The sequence below is a fragment of the Patella vulgata genome, chromosome 6 (genome assembly GCF_932274485.2).
Source record: "Patella vulgata chromosome 6, xgPatVulg1.2, whole genome shotgun sequence".
In the NCBI taxonomy this organism is placed as follows: Eukaryota; Metazoa; Mollusca; class Gastropoda; family Patellidae; genus Patella; species Patella vulgata.
In genome coordinates, this window is record NC_065884.2 from 5,489,341 (window position 1) to 5,502,105 (window position 12,765).

General features: G+C 35.8%; 2 long non-coding RNA genes across 3 annotated transcripts; one reads left to right on the plus strand and one right to left on the minus strand.

The window, feature by feature from the left end:
- The first annotated feature begins 2,758 nt into the window (after positions 1-2,758).
- On the plus strand, positions 2,759-11,228 carry LOC126816709 (uncharacterized). 2 transcript variants are annotated; one of them, XR_008788610.1, is made up of 8 exons: positions 2,759-2,824; positions 3,051-3,311; positions 3,441-3,602; positions 3,722-3,910; positions 4,035-4,310; positions 7,357-7,447; positions 10,678-10,802; positions 11,063-11,228. It is a non-coding gene; the product is annotated as an uncharacterized LOC126816709 (long non-coding RNA). The 2 variants fall into 2 exon arrangements; XR_008788609.1 differs by having other exon boundaries at positions 2,761-2,824; positions 3,054-3,311.
- On the minus strand, positions 5,244-7,219 carry LOC130013238 (uncharacterized). Its single transcript, XR_008788611.1, has 2 exons — positions 6,422-7,219; positions 5,244-5,924 (listed from the first exon to the last, which is right to left on the minus strand). It is a non-coding gene; the product is annotated as an uncharacterized LOC130013238 (long non-coding RNA).
- Positions 11,229-12,765: the final 1,537 nt, after the last annotated feature.

Below are 12,765 nucleotides of genomic sequence, written 5' to 3' on the forward strand. Positions count from 1 at the left end.
GATGACACTTGGTGCATAGCTTTATTACATCAATACCTTGACTGAATTCGATTATGAATATTTTCAGCTGAGGGTAAGCAGAGCGATAGACAATTTGATTGGTCGAGACTTTGGAACAAAATAACTCTCCTTCTAAATGAGGTAGTTTAAACTTGGTGTAAGTGTTCATTAGGTGAATGCCTTGATGGAGTTCTATGATGAAGATTATCTGCTTACGGTAAGCAGAAATAAGCAATCTGATTGGTTGATGCTTTGAGGCACGATAACTTTAGTTATAATGAAGTGAGAGCAATGGAACTCCGAATAAAGATTCATTATATCATTACCATGACTGATTTCGATGGTGAGAATTTTCTGCTTAGGCTAATGAGCTATAAGCAATTTGATTGGTCAAGACTTTGGAACATAACAACTCTGCTTTTAATTGAGGTAGAATGTTTAGACTTGATGTAGATGTTCATTAGGTGATTAACCTTCAATGATTAACCGGCATTTGCCCTATCGCTCTACCAAGGGTTTCTCCCCCTTCTGAAGCTGGCCTTGGGGCGCCCGCGCTAGACTTTCGCGGGCACACCGCCCCAGTTAAATTCAGGCCTTATGATACAACAGGGTCGCCTGTCCAACGTCGTGGGTTTTCTCCGGGTCCTCCGGTTCCCCCCACTACTAAAGACCCCTACGCGCAAGCGAATTATGTAAATAAAATTTAACCATATGTTAGTCCCGAAATGACCCAGTTTGTGTCGTATGGACGTTAAACCCCATTTCTCTCTCTATCTCTGCAGGAACTGGCACCAAGCGATACTCGTCTTCTTGTTCTTGGAGGTGACTCTCTTCGATAAAGGCGAAGGCTATGTCAGTTCAAACAGGATCGACACGAAATCATTTTTTTGGCATGCTTGTTGCTTCGACAGTTCCGCTGCTTCGAATCCAAGTTGGCGATAATGACGACAAGTTAGACGTATCGTCCGTACCTGTTATTGTGAAATTTCTTAAACGTTAACTTTGCCAATTACATCTATATTTGTTCTAATTGAAATATGTCTATGTCTATTGCATATATCATAAAAATTAAGATAATGGTGTCTACTATTCACTTTGAAATTACAAAGTCTGCAACAGTCTGTTTACATAAAACAAATGACCAATATTTAATCATTGATTATAGTTTATTTATTGAAGCTCATTGTACACTAGTATATGTACATACATAAACAGCATTAGACACCGACATACAATATTACATGTACGTATATATACAAGTTCACGCATGCTGTATTTTGAATATAAATTCGTTTATCTTCGGGTACCATATCATTGACTTATTCCGTTATGTGCAAACTTTATTTCATTTTAAATTATCACTTTTAAGTGCTCTAGACGAAATTATAGAGACAAATAAGGATTCGAGGGTGAGAAAGCGAGATTCAAATACACAAAAACAATTGTTATAATACATGAAATAAATTAAAAATGGAAAAATTGAAATACAAGATTATTACACTAGTGCTCACTCTAATCTAATTCATATTCTGAAAATAACTTTATTTTTAGTTATGTATTTATGAAAGATGAGAATAAATAATATATAGCCAACTGGTATAATATCATTATCAACATATCTTGGATCTCAATTCGTATCATGTGACAATAATATTACATGTAAGTATATATTTATACTGAAGCGTAAGAATACACTATAATAAAAGTTTTGTAAAATTATGGAATAAAAAAAAAGGTTTACAGCGTAATTTAATAGCATATTATGTATTTATAGCTTGAAATGCAAATAGTTTCTATTTGAGTTTCATTTTAAAACTCTTATATTATTTGATAAAACGAATACTTCAACAAGAATTAAATTCTTTTTTAAGATCACATTTTATTGTTTTTTCCAAGAAATTAAATATACACTGAAAAAAAACTTGTGTTGGATCTCAACACAAGTACTTGTGTGGAAATTATTCTACACAAGTTATGTGTTGTTTGGCATTGCATAAACACAAACTTGTGTTCTTTTTAATGCATTAACACAAATCTTGTGTTTTTTCCATATAATTAACACAAGTAATGTGTACCGTCAACAAATATTTTTTTTTTTAAATTTGAACTTCATACAAAGTCTTAATCCGGGGGTCCACAAGTAAGAGAAAAGTATTTTTTACTCAGACAATATAGCCAGACAGACTTGAATGCTAATTGGTGTTAAGATGTCTGTAGTTAAAATAAAGTTGGGCCCAATAAACTGGTAGATCAAAGGCCTGTTGAGCGCTCATGCCCGGTGTGATTTTAACAATTGACTCCAAATGCGTTGACAAGAAAATAAGTGAATGTGATTGGTTGATAAAATCAACGTACTATAGGCTACATTTTGTCTGCGATATCATCTCGGTGGAAGCGGACATTAAATGAAGTGATTTCACACAATTAATTTAACATTTAACAACGTGCTGAAATGATTTTGGAGCAGTGATATGTTTGACAAATGTAAGTTAATGGTCAGATAGAATACAAGGCCGCAGGTTTGTGAATATTTATATAAAAAAAATAATACCATGTATGTAATTTAGCATCGATATTGTTTCTCTGTATAATATTAGTATTTCGTTTCCTTAAAAAAAACTCCAACAATTTAAACCGGAACTTCATGTTTATAATATGGCGCGGTCAGGAAAAAAAATTCGGCATGTTATTATCAAATTTGTTCAATTTTTCTGAAATCATGTTTCATTAACATTAGTTGTTCGGTGCTACGATGTTTTTCAAATACTTACATTACAGAATCACATTATGATTAAAGCAGAAACGGCTCGACTTGAACCAGCAGGTAAGAATCTGTTTTGAAATTATATCTTGGGAGGTTGGATTGGTGTTGGAGACCCGATTGGCGGCCATTTTGATTCTTGTTTCAGGATTTTTTTTTATATTATAACAATTTTGCCAAGAGTAGACATAAACGCGGGCACAGACTAGGAAAAATCTTTTTACACTTTTGTGTTAGTTGAATTGTAATCTAATTTATGTTTTAAAAAAACAACCTTAAATCTAATAAGCAGACGGAAGATATGGACGAACAACAAGAAGAAGTTATGGAGGTCCCAACAACTGAACCTATGGAAGTAGAAGAATCGTTTACAGCCGAAACCCGATACGATGTGCCAGTTCCGGTCATGGAGTCCTCCATCTCAGACGATGCCGACGTTAGTGTCTTCTGCGACGAAGAACCCGTAGTGGTGTATACGCAGGTAGAAGCTGGTACCTCCCGTGGCAAGTCCAAGTTGTTTGACAACCAAGGGTTTAGTTATACAATTAAGGTAGGGTGATTTATTTTACCTAGTTAACTACCTTGTATAGAAATGTATTTCAGCTACAAAATGTAAAGATAATTAACTCTAGTTAACCTAGTTAACTCTATAATAATAAATGAATTTAATATATTTTAGACAGAGAAGAAAACTACGATTTGGAGGTGTTCCAAAAGAAGCGGACCAACACGATGTCCGGCAACAGTAATCCAAGATGGTGATACATACCAACCAGGCTTAAAGAACCATCTTCACCCAGCAGAACCCGGTATACAGACGACTACCAAGATAAAAGTTACAGTAGGTTTAAAAATTATATATCAATTAAATTAAAAATTTATATATGTGTGTAAATAAATAAAATATAAATAAACCAATAATATATTTGTAGTTTAATATGTTTTATCTTATCATTACAGGCAAAGCATGAAGCCAAAGGAAATGTTTTTACCAAGTCATGTTCCTCAATAGCGGAGAGAGTTTTATCCAGTGTCGGTTCTGCAGAAGAACCCATTCATAGCAGACCACCCATGGCAGCACTTGTAAGGTCGCTACAAAGAACCTGACAGACTCTGCGACCAAAAGATCCCACTGACGTGTCGTCAAGCGTAAGTACTCATGCAATTAAATACCCATGTATATAAGAATTTATTAACATGTAATTAAATGTACAATTTTATTTATTTATTAACATGTAGTTAAATGTACTTTTTTATTTATTTTTTGTTTTAGCTTGACGAAGATTTCATCGATCATAGTGCACCGGGATTTTATCAAAAAAGAGTAAAAGTTGGGGAAAGGCGCCATAACATTTTTTGTACTGATAGACAGATGCAACTACTCGCACGCGCAAAAACTTGGTATATGGATGCAACTTTTCGGGTGGTGAACAAGCCATGGTCTCAGCTGTTTTCCATCCACGCCTTCATTAAGACTGGAGAGACCACCCGACAGTTACCATTGGTGTTTTGTGTAATGTCGGGTAAAAGCCAAGACGACTATTATAAGGTAAATAGCACTTACTGATTGAATTACTATTAATAGTAAAAAAGGACTATTATTTGGGACCTTGAAATTGTCACAAATGGGTCGCACTAACAGCGACATTTGTTTCAGGCATATTTGTTTCATCGGTGACACGTCTGGTGTCATGTGAATGCAACGACAACAGCCTGGTTGATTGATTTGTTGATTGGAGTTCAGATGTCTACATTAAAATCGACCACTTTCAGGTTGCCGTATTCACGGCCAGGCAAGACCGACTTGAAATTTCTAGAAATTTTTCTGGGGGAGACAGGCCCCAACAAATCCCCAGACGGTGCGTTTCACGACTTTGGCGCAAGACGGTGACCTTGAAGAGACGTGGAAAACCATTTAATAGACATAGTAAAAGTCATATCTTACGAGATTATCGCTGGTCTTGTCAGAAAATGCTATTTTATATATGACCAGTTTGTGTTTGAAAAATTTAAAAAGAAATTATTTATTCTCCCACCATTAAAGCACACTAATTACGAAATATCGCTCTCAGAAACTTCATGGTTTCTTTTGCAATTTGTTTGGGGTAAGACGTTATATAAATAATATCAATGTCTACCACAAAAATTTAACAGATACAAATGCATATTATTCCACAGGTAGACAGACAGGGCCTCCTTTGAAGGGACTCAGTGAAGGGAACGCGGTTGGTTTAGAGTTTGTCTGACCCCTTTGAATATTTGCGTCTCATCTCCAATGAAAACAATCATGTTGCTCTCATGCTGTTCTCAACCAGAATCAAACATATATCGTACCCGAGATTTGTTAGCATGTTCCACACAACCCAACATTTATCGGCACCGGGATTAAGGGTGTATATCTTTGTTTCTAACGCTTATTGGGAATACGCCACGGAAACTACAATAAAAACTTATTTACAAAAACATTCTAAAGAGTGAAAACTGACATATTTCAAGCTTTACTGTATTTAAAGAAATAATTTAAATCAGCCGGCTGAAACCCCGTCTCCGCTATTTGTTCAGTCATTCTTTAGGTATAGTGCCAGTTTCCACCGACAATGATATTGCAAACAAGTGTCCAATCTATAAAAGCATACATTCCTACAAAATGTTTCTTTAGTCAAGTGAAACAATAAATTCATAACTATGCGAGGGTGTGGTGAGTAAATTCGTGGTAACAAGTCTGAAAAGGCTAATGTGACATAGAACAAGGTCACCTTGATGTTGACAAATACGTAAGACGATATGAACATCAACTAAAAAGATATGTAATGTGATTCAGCTACAAGGTGATATATGCATATATGCAGCATAGATAATTAAAACTTCTATTCAAGTTAAACCAACTGTATCTATTTATTTAAGTCTTACGTCGAGCTGAATACATTTTATGATTTATTGTCATCTATTGGTGGTTAACAGTGTGTAACTAAAAACTAAAATTGGATCTTATTATTGCCAATGATACAATGTACATGTAATAGCAAGTGTATATATATTTTTTGTTCAGTCTGTACACAGTAACATATCTGAGAACCATATTATTATCATTTCTGCCCAAGGCTCCCTGTGCCTTATAGTTAGCAGTGATACAAGGCAATTACCAATTTTCCATGTTCTTGGCCTGAAGAAATAAAATAATAAAAGTCAAGTTTTTATTATTATGCAAGTGGAAAAATACAATTATTCATAGTATGATTTGAATAAATACAACTGATTTGAAGTTGGAATTATTATTTGTCTAAGATGACTGGGCATTTACAAATTGAAATAGCTATATCAAGAAAATACATGAATAGTTTTCCCAATTCACCTGGATTTTATTGTAGGTCTTTGTACGTGAAATAGCTTTATTTAACGTCCGCTACCACCGAAGTGATATTGCAGAAAATTAACAAATTCGGATTCCCTTTTAAAGGAAATTGACTGCACTATCGCTGGATTGTATTATATAGGTCATGTCAGTTTTTTTCAAAATGGCGCCCAGAACACAAAACAAACATTGCAATTCAAGGCGGACTGGTGTCGAGGCTGTATCCTAAGAATGATTTTTTGAATATTTAATCACACAGAAACACAAGTATGCACATGCAGTTATGATATAATATTAAATTAGCTTACCTCAAATACCTCGAAATATACTGTTTGGTCAGTTTGTCCGCCCGCCATATTTCTATTAGTCACACATCCTTCGGCCAATTAAAATGGACGTATATTTTGTTTTAACCGAAACGAAAAATTTGCGTTATAAATAGTAAACGAGCTTGATTGACCGACCACTGCTAATGATTTTTCGTGAAACGGTATAACTGCAATCAACACACGGCCGCCATTCTCGATGATTGACAACTCACGTTTTTCCTCATCCACCAAAGAACCGTTAGGTTTCTTTGAACATACTGTAATAACATTGGGATTATCAGTTAATCAGCTTTAATTATCCCGCTTTGTTCGTTGCCATTTCTTATATTTTCCACAAAAAAACTTTGCCTTGTACGCACTAATTTATCAATTGGTATTGCCATCTACGACAAGCATGTCAACGTGCAGCTCACGGATTATCGTTAACAATTTCTAGGGGCTTGTAAAAAAAGATTGCATGTCGTGTAAATATTTATTTTGTTTTTTTTGTAGGTCATTTTCAAATAAATTCATCAGCATATTATTCGTTTTAAATAAATATAAAACTTTTATGAGAAACGATGATTATCAAAGAACCGTAAGTGCAACTAATGTTTTATCGTTTGGTTGAGCCTTTTACTAACCACGTGTTTCATGTTAATAAATATTTTCTTTCGTGTTTTGAATTGGCCTATTTCTAATAAATTATCCCGAGTCACAAACGTCGTTAACCCGAGTCCCAAACGACGTATACCAAAGTCCCAAACGTCGTATACCCGAGTCCCAAATGACATGTAATCCGTTGTTCAACCTCTGTGAGTCTGTGTAATATTTAATATTAGGCCCCATTTTTGCCTGATTCAGTCACAGTTAATAAATAATGGAACTAGAATCAGCCTGTGGAAGTTTCTCTATAGTTTTATTATTTTTTCCAGTCAGTGATGATATGTGACTCTTTCCACCTTCCAGCAATAATTATTGAGAATTTACCAAGGACTCCATTGGCATTGAATCGAAGAAAAACAGGTAAAATTTTCAATTAATTTTTATATTTTCTATTTTTTTTTTACCAATGTCCTACAATGATTAGTGTATGTGAACATACAATCCAAAATAAAGTATTTATATGGCACTTACATGCAACAGAGAGAGAGAGAGAGAGAGAGAGAGAGAGAGAGAGATGACATAAACAAGGCCTTACATGTACTTGTATTTGAAGAATCAAGTAGTCCATGCTGTGCCTATATGCATACCGGTAATCAATTACGACGAGGATTAGCCTACTTCCATTTCCACCCTTTCCCTGCACACTGTCTCATTCTACATGTATTAAAAATTGGTATGTTACTGTAATATTAATTATGCACGAACCTACATGTAGAGTTGTTGCAAGATGGGTCCTTATATCTACTTAGCCTACAGACGCTAGGTCGTTTCGGGAAAAAGGACAGGTAAGGTTAAATTTAATATGAATAATTCCCTTGCGGGTATGGGTATTTAGCGAAAGGAGGAAACAAAAGGACCCAGAGATTAGAGAAGGTATGCTTCAATTTAATATGAATAATTCGCTTGGCGTAGGGGTACATGTATTTAGAAAACGGAGGAAACCGAATGACCCAGCGAAAAAACTCAAGAGATTGGACAGGCGACTCTACTCCTTGAAATTGAAACCCATGCCACTTAACACAATGACAGACCCTGTGATTTCATGCGCATGCATTACCTACTAGACCATTCCCCCCAGCCCCACCCCATATCGAATAAAAGTATGACTTATTTCAAATATGATATTTACATATAAAGAAAGTAGAGAGACTTCAATCTTACTAGAAAAATACTAGATTACCTGAAATGAAATGGGGTTTAAAGACGTCCTACTGGTCAGCTCCGACTGGTCTAATGCATTGTGCTAAGTGAAAATGTTTGTCTGGGCAGCGACACTATGGCCTACTCTCATACCGAATTCAAACTACTACTTGTTAGTTGTGTTTTACGTCCGCTTCCACCGAGGTGATATCGCAGACAATTACATGTTATGTGTTCAAGGTGCATTAATTTACAATGTGGTTAGTGAGAAATATTAGGATGGTTAGGTTTTCATATATATGTACACAGGACAATAAACAACAGTAGGATAACATGTGCAAAGGACGAAACAGGTGTTAGTAGACATTTACAAGCATGCGATTTGACGCAACAGACATGGACAAAGACGGACATTTTCACAGACAAAGACATAATATGTACATATATATATATTTTGGGTCGTTTGTGTTGGTCTGGTCGTTTTGTCCGGTAGAATGGCAGGGCGGTGCAACTCTACCTTGGGGCTTTGTTGGTGAGTATGAGTCCTGGTCCATTCTTCCTTCCATTTGGGTATGTTGTCCGGTATGGTGGCGTTGTTACATCTTTATTTCTGTTATTCATTCCTTTTATTGTTGGTTCTCTGAAGGAAGAATCCAGCACCTGAAAAAGAAAGCTAGAGAAGAGAGAGTATTTGATCTTACTTTGATTTTATGGTTATTTCGTCTAGTAAGGTTTCGTGGGGGGGGGGGCGGGGAATCATTTTAAACTAATAATAAAAATAATAAGTGAGAGTAAAAGAAAATAGAGTGTTAACTGAATTGCAGATAAATAATAAGAATAATAAATAGATATTAATGGTAATAATGAGAATAATAAATTGCTCATGAATTATGTTAATGGTAGATTAGTGGTTTTATTATAAATGTAGGGAGGTTTACGCTTCCTTCTAGAGGACATTTTTGCGCTCCATCCTACTGTTGATTAATTGGTTTTATTAGTTGGTAGATTAATGGTTTTATTATAGATGTAGGGAGGTTTACGCTTCCTTCTAGAGGACATTTTTGCGCTCCACCCTACTGTTAATTGATTGGTTTTATTAGTTGGTAGATTAGTGGTTGTATTATGGATGTAGGGAGGTTTACGCTTCCTTCTAGAGGACATTTTTGCGCTCCACCCTACTGTTAATTGATTGGTTTTAGTTGGTTTATTAATTTTATCGGAGTTATATTAGTTGTGTAAGGCGGTTTACGCTTCCTTCTAGAGGACATTTTTGCGCTCCATCCTACTGTTAGTTGGTTTTATTAGTTGATTTATTAATTATATCGGAGTTATATTAGTTGTGTAGGGCGGTTTACGCTTCCTTCTAGAGGACATTTTTGCGCTCCACCCTACTGTTAAATGTTTAAATTCATTATTTTATATATATCGGAGTTATATTAGTTATGTAGGGCGGTTTACGCTTCCTTCTAGAGGACATTTTTGCGCTCCACCCTACTGTTAACTGATTAAATTCAGTATCTTATATATATCGGAGTTATATTAGTTGTGTGGGGCGGTTTACGCTTCCTTCTAGAGGACATTTTTGCGCTCCACCCTACTCTTTAATTGATTACATTCATTATTTTATATATTTGGTCATCCCTATGTTCTCAATAAAATCCCAGACAAGCTGTGATGTCCAGTGTCTATCGTCGGGTTGTGGAGAGAGGAGTGTTTTGAGACAGAGGATGTTTCCCCTCTCTGCTAGATTCTTAATTACAGATTGACGTTCTTTGTTCAATTGATTGCAGTCAATTAGCAGGTGAGACGTGGTCGCGATTTGTCCACATGGGCATTTGATTGGATTGAAGGTGAAGTCTTTTATTACGTTTATCGTTTTAAGCCTCGTGATGAGTTTGCATATTTTGATTGATGGATGATTGGTGTAAACCTTGTCTACAAGATTGCTATCAATTTGATAGCGATGAGTATTCTCTTGTTTTAGACGGGTTTTCCAAGCATTTTTAATTTTATCTTTGGCTATGCTTGTGAATTCTTGGCTGCTGTATTCTAAATTTTCTATATCCGTTAATGCCAACCCTTCCCGAATTCAAACTGCCAAGAGGACTTTTATGTGTACGCCAATGTGTACATTGGATCTCGGGGGAAACCACTCTGCAAAATCAAGATGAGCTTTCTCGGTCAACCCCAAGAGATAACCTGTGGCCTCCATGCTAGTGTGCCAGCACCTAATTTACTCAGTCACCATGGCCGTCTTCTAATTACTGCGACAGTGAAACCATGTGACAAACAAGCTTTATTAAGATAGACTTTTACGGCTTAGGTAGTTCCTTGGGATTAAAACTTTTGATACATATAGATACATTAGTTTCAATTTCATATCACACAGTTTGTATATATGGTAAGGTAGCTTTAATCGTAAATTACATATCATGTATTTATTTTTTCAGTTTCAATATTGGATGTATATGCAAATCACCCAGAAAAAGATCATGTAATAACAAAAGAAATTATAAAAGAAAAAAATGGAAGAAGAAATGGCTGGAAAAAATGATGATAGGGCAGCTTTTTCTTGGTGGGTAACTATTCAATTCTAATAGAAAAGATTGTTATGCTATTTTGAAATCTAAAATTCAGTTTAGTATAGTAAAACTGTACACGTCATGTATGAGCAGAGACAGAATCTTAGTTATATGTAGATATCACTGTCTCATCTGTGGCAAAGCAAACCAACACATGAATCAAAACAAATGTAATTAAATTAACATTTTTTTAATTAATCAAAACTGTCTAGTCAATTTAAGCAAACTAATACATTGCCAATTTTTTTTTCAGTTACCCACCTCGGAAGATCAAGTTGGAAAGGGCTATTGATATTGTGGAGACGTTTTCTCACAGATCTTGCTTATCAGACAAAGACTATGTAAGTACCATGCATATTTGCTTTTTAAATCAGGAACTGGTTCTATACACTTGGTGGGGGGGTTGGATGGACGTTAAACCCCATTTCTCACTCTCTCTCCTAAATATTGAGATTTTTGTTTACTTTTAAACTGCATATATTCAAGGTATCAGGAGCTTTTTAGGGCTCCCGTACAATTTTATAAACATAAAGGACTGTACCTTTTGAATATTAAGCCATCAAATTATTTTATAATTTTGAAAATGAAATGAAATGGGGTTTAACATCCTACTGTTTTGCTTATAAATTGGGCTAATGAAGACGGGCATACGCCATACAGTGTGCTATGAAGGGAATTTTGCCCGGGCAGCGGCGCTACAGCCTACTCTTATATCGAATTCCAATTGCCAAGGAATCTTTTACGTGCACGCCAATGTGTACACGGAACCTCGGTTTTTCGTCCCATCCGAATGAAGACGGGCATACGCCATACAGTGTGCTATGAAGGGAATTTTGCCCGGGCAGCGGCGCTACAGCCTACTCTTATATCGAATTCCAATTGCCAAGGAATCTTTTACGTGCACGCCAATGTGTACACGGGACCTCGGTTTTTCGTCCCATCCAAACGACTAGACAGCTGTCCTTGTCAGGTCCTCCGTCCTGTATCACTGACAAGGGGAAAACACACAAAATGTAAGTAACATATATATTTGTATTTTTAATCAGGAAGTACTTCTATACACCCATTTTCGTCTATACACCCTTTAAATGTATCATATATAGTGTATGTAAGTACGAGTGGTAGCTCTGCAACAAAGTAACCAAAACAATTACAATACACGTATTGAATGGTTTATCTAACCGCATGTATTTTACACTAAAATAAAATAATTTCTACCTGTGCTCGCGACTCTATCACAACAGTAAAGACACCGGCAGGTAAAAATTCAAACCCACTTATTAAGAGTACAAGGGGTATTATGTCAGCTTTGTATATGTACACAAAAGAACTGTTGCACACAGAAGTAAACAGGGGCGGATCCGGGGGGGGGGGGGGGGTCAGCTAGATACATTTTTTTTTGTAAATGAACATTTTTTATGAGAAAAGTTTCTCGGCCGTGTGCTTTATCCTTTATCGTCAGATGTGGGACAGGAAGGGCACTCAAAGCACCAGATAATGATATAGACATTATGTGATATCATAATTAATGCTTTGCATCCTTGAAATTAAATCACTATGTCATAGTATTAATTCATAATAAAAATTGACGTCAAATGAGGTGTTGAATTTTTCTGTTTAAAAAGCTCAATGTGTATGTATATACGCCAAAATGACGATAGACATGCGGGAGGGGTGGGGAGATACATTGTCACCAATCTGGTTAAAACACAGATCCTATTTCGTTTCGTTTTTATAGTTCAAAATTTCGTTTTACTTGTCTTTACTACACTTAGATCTGGAAGACTTGTTATTTAACGCGTATTCTGCTTGAAATGAGGGGTCAGTCAATCAAATGGTCTGTCGAATCGAGTGTTTGACATTTTTTGCCCGCAACTGTGGGTAATCCACTAGTAACATCAATGCTGATTGGTTAATCAAATGTCTGACGTCATAGGTCAAAAGTCGGTCTTTTGA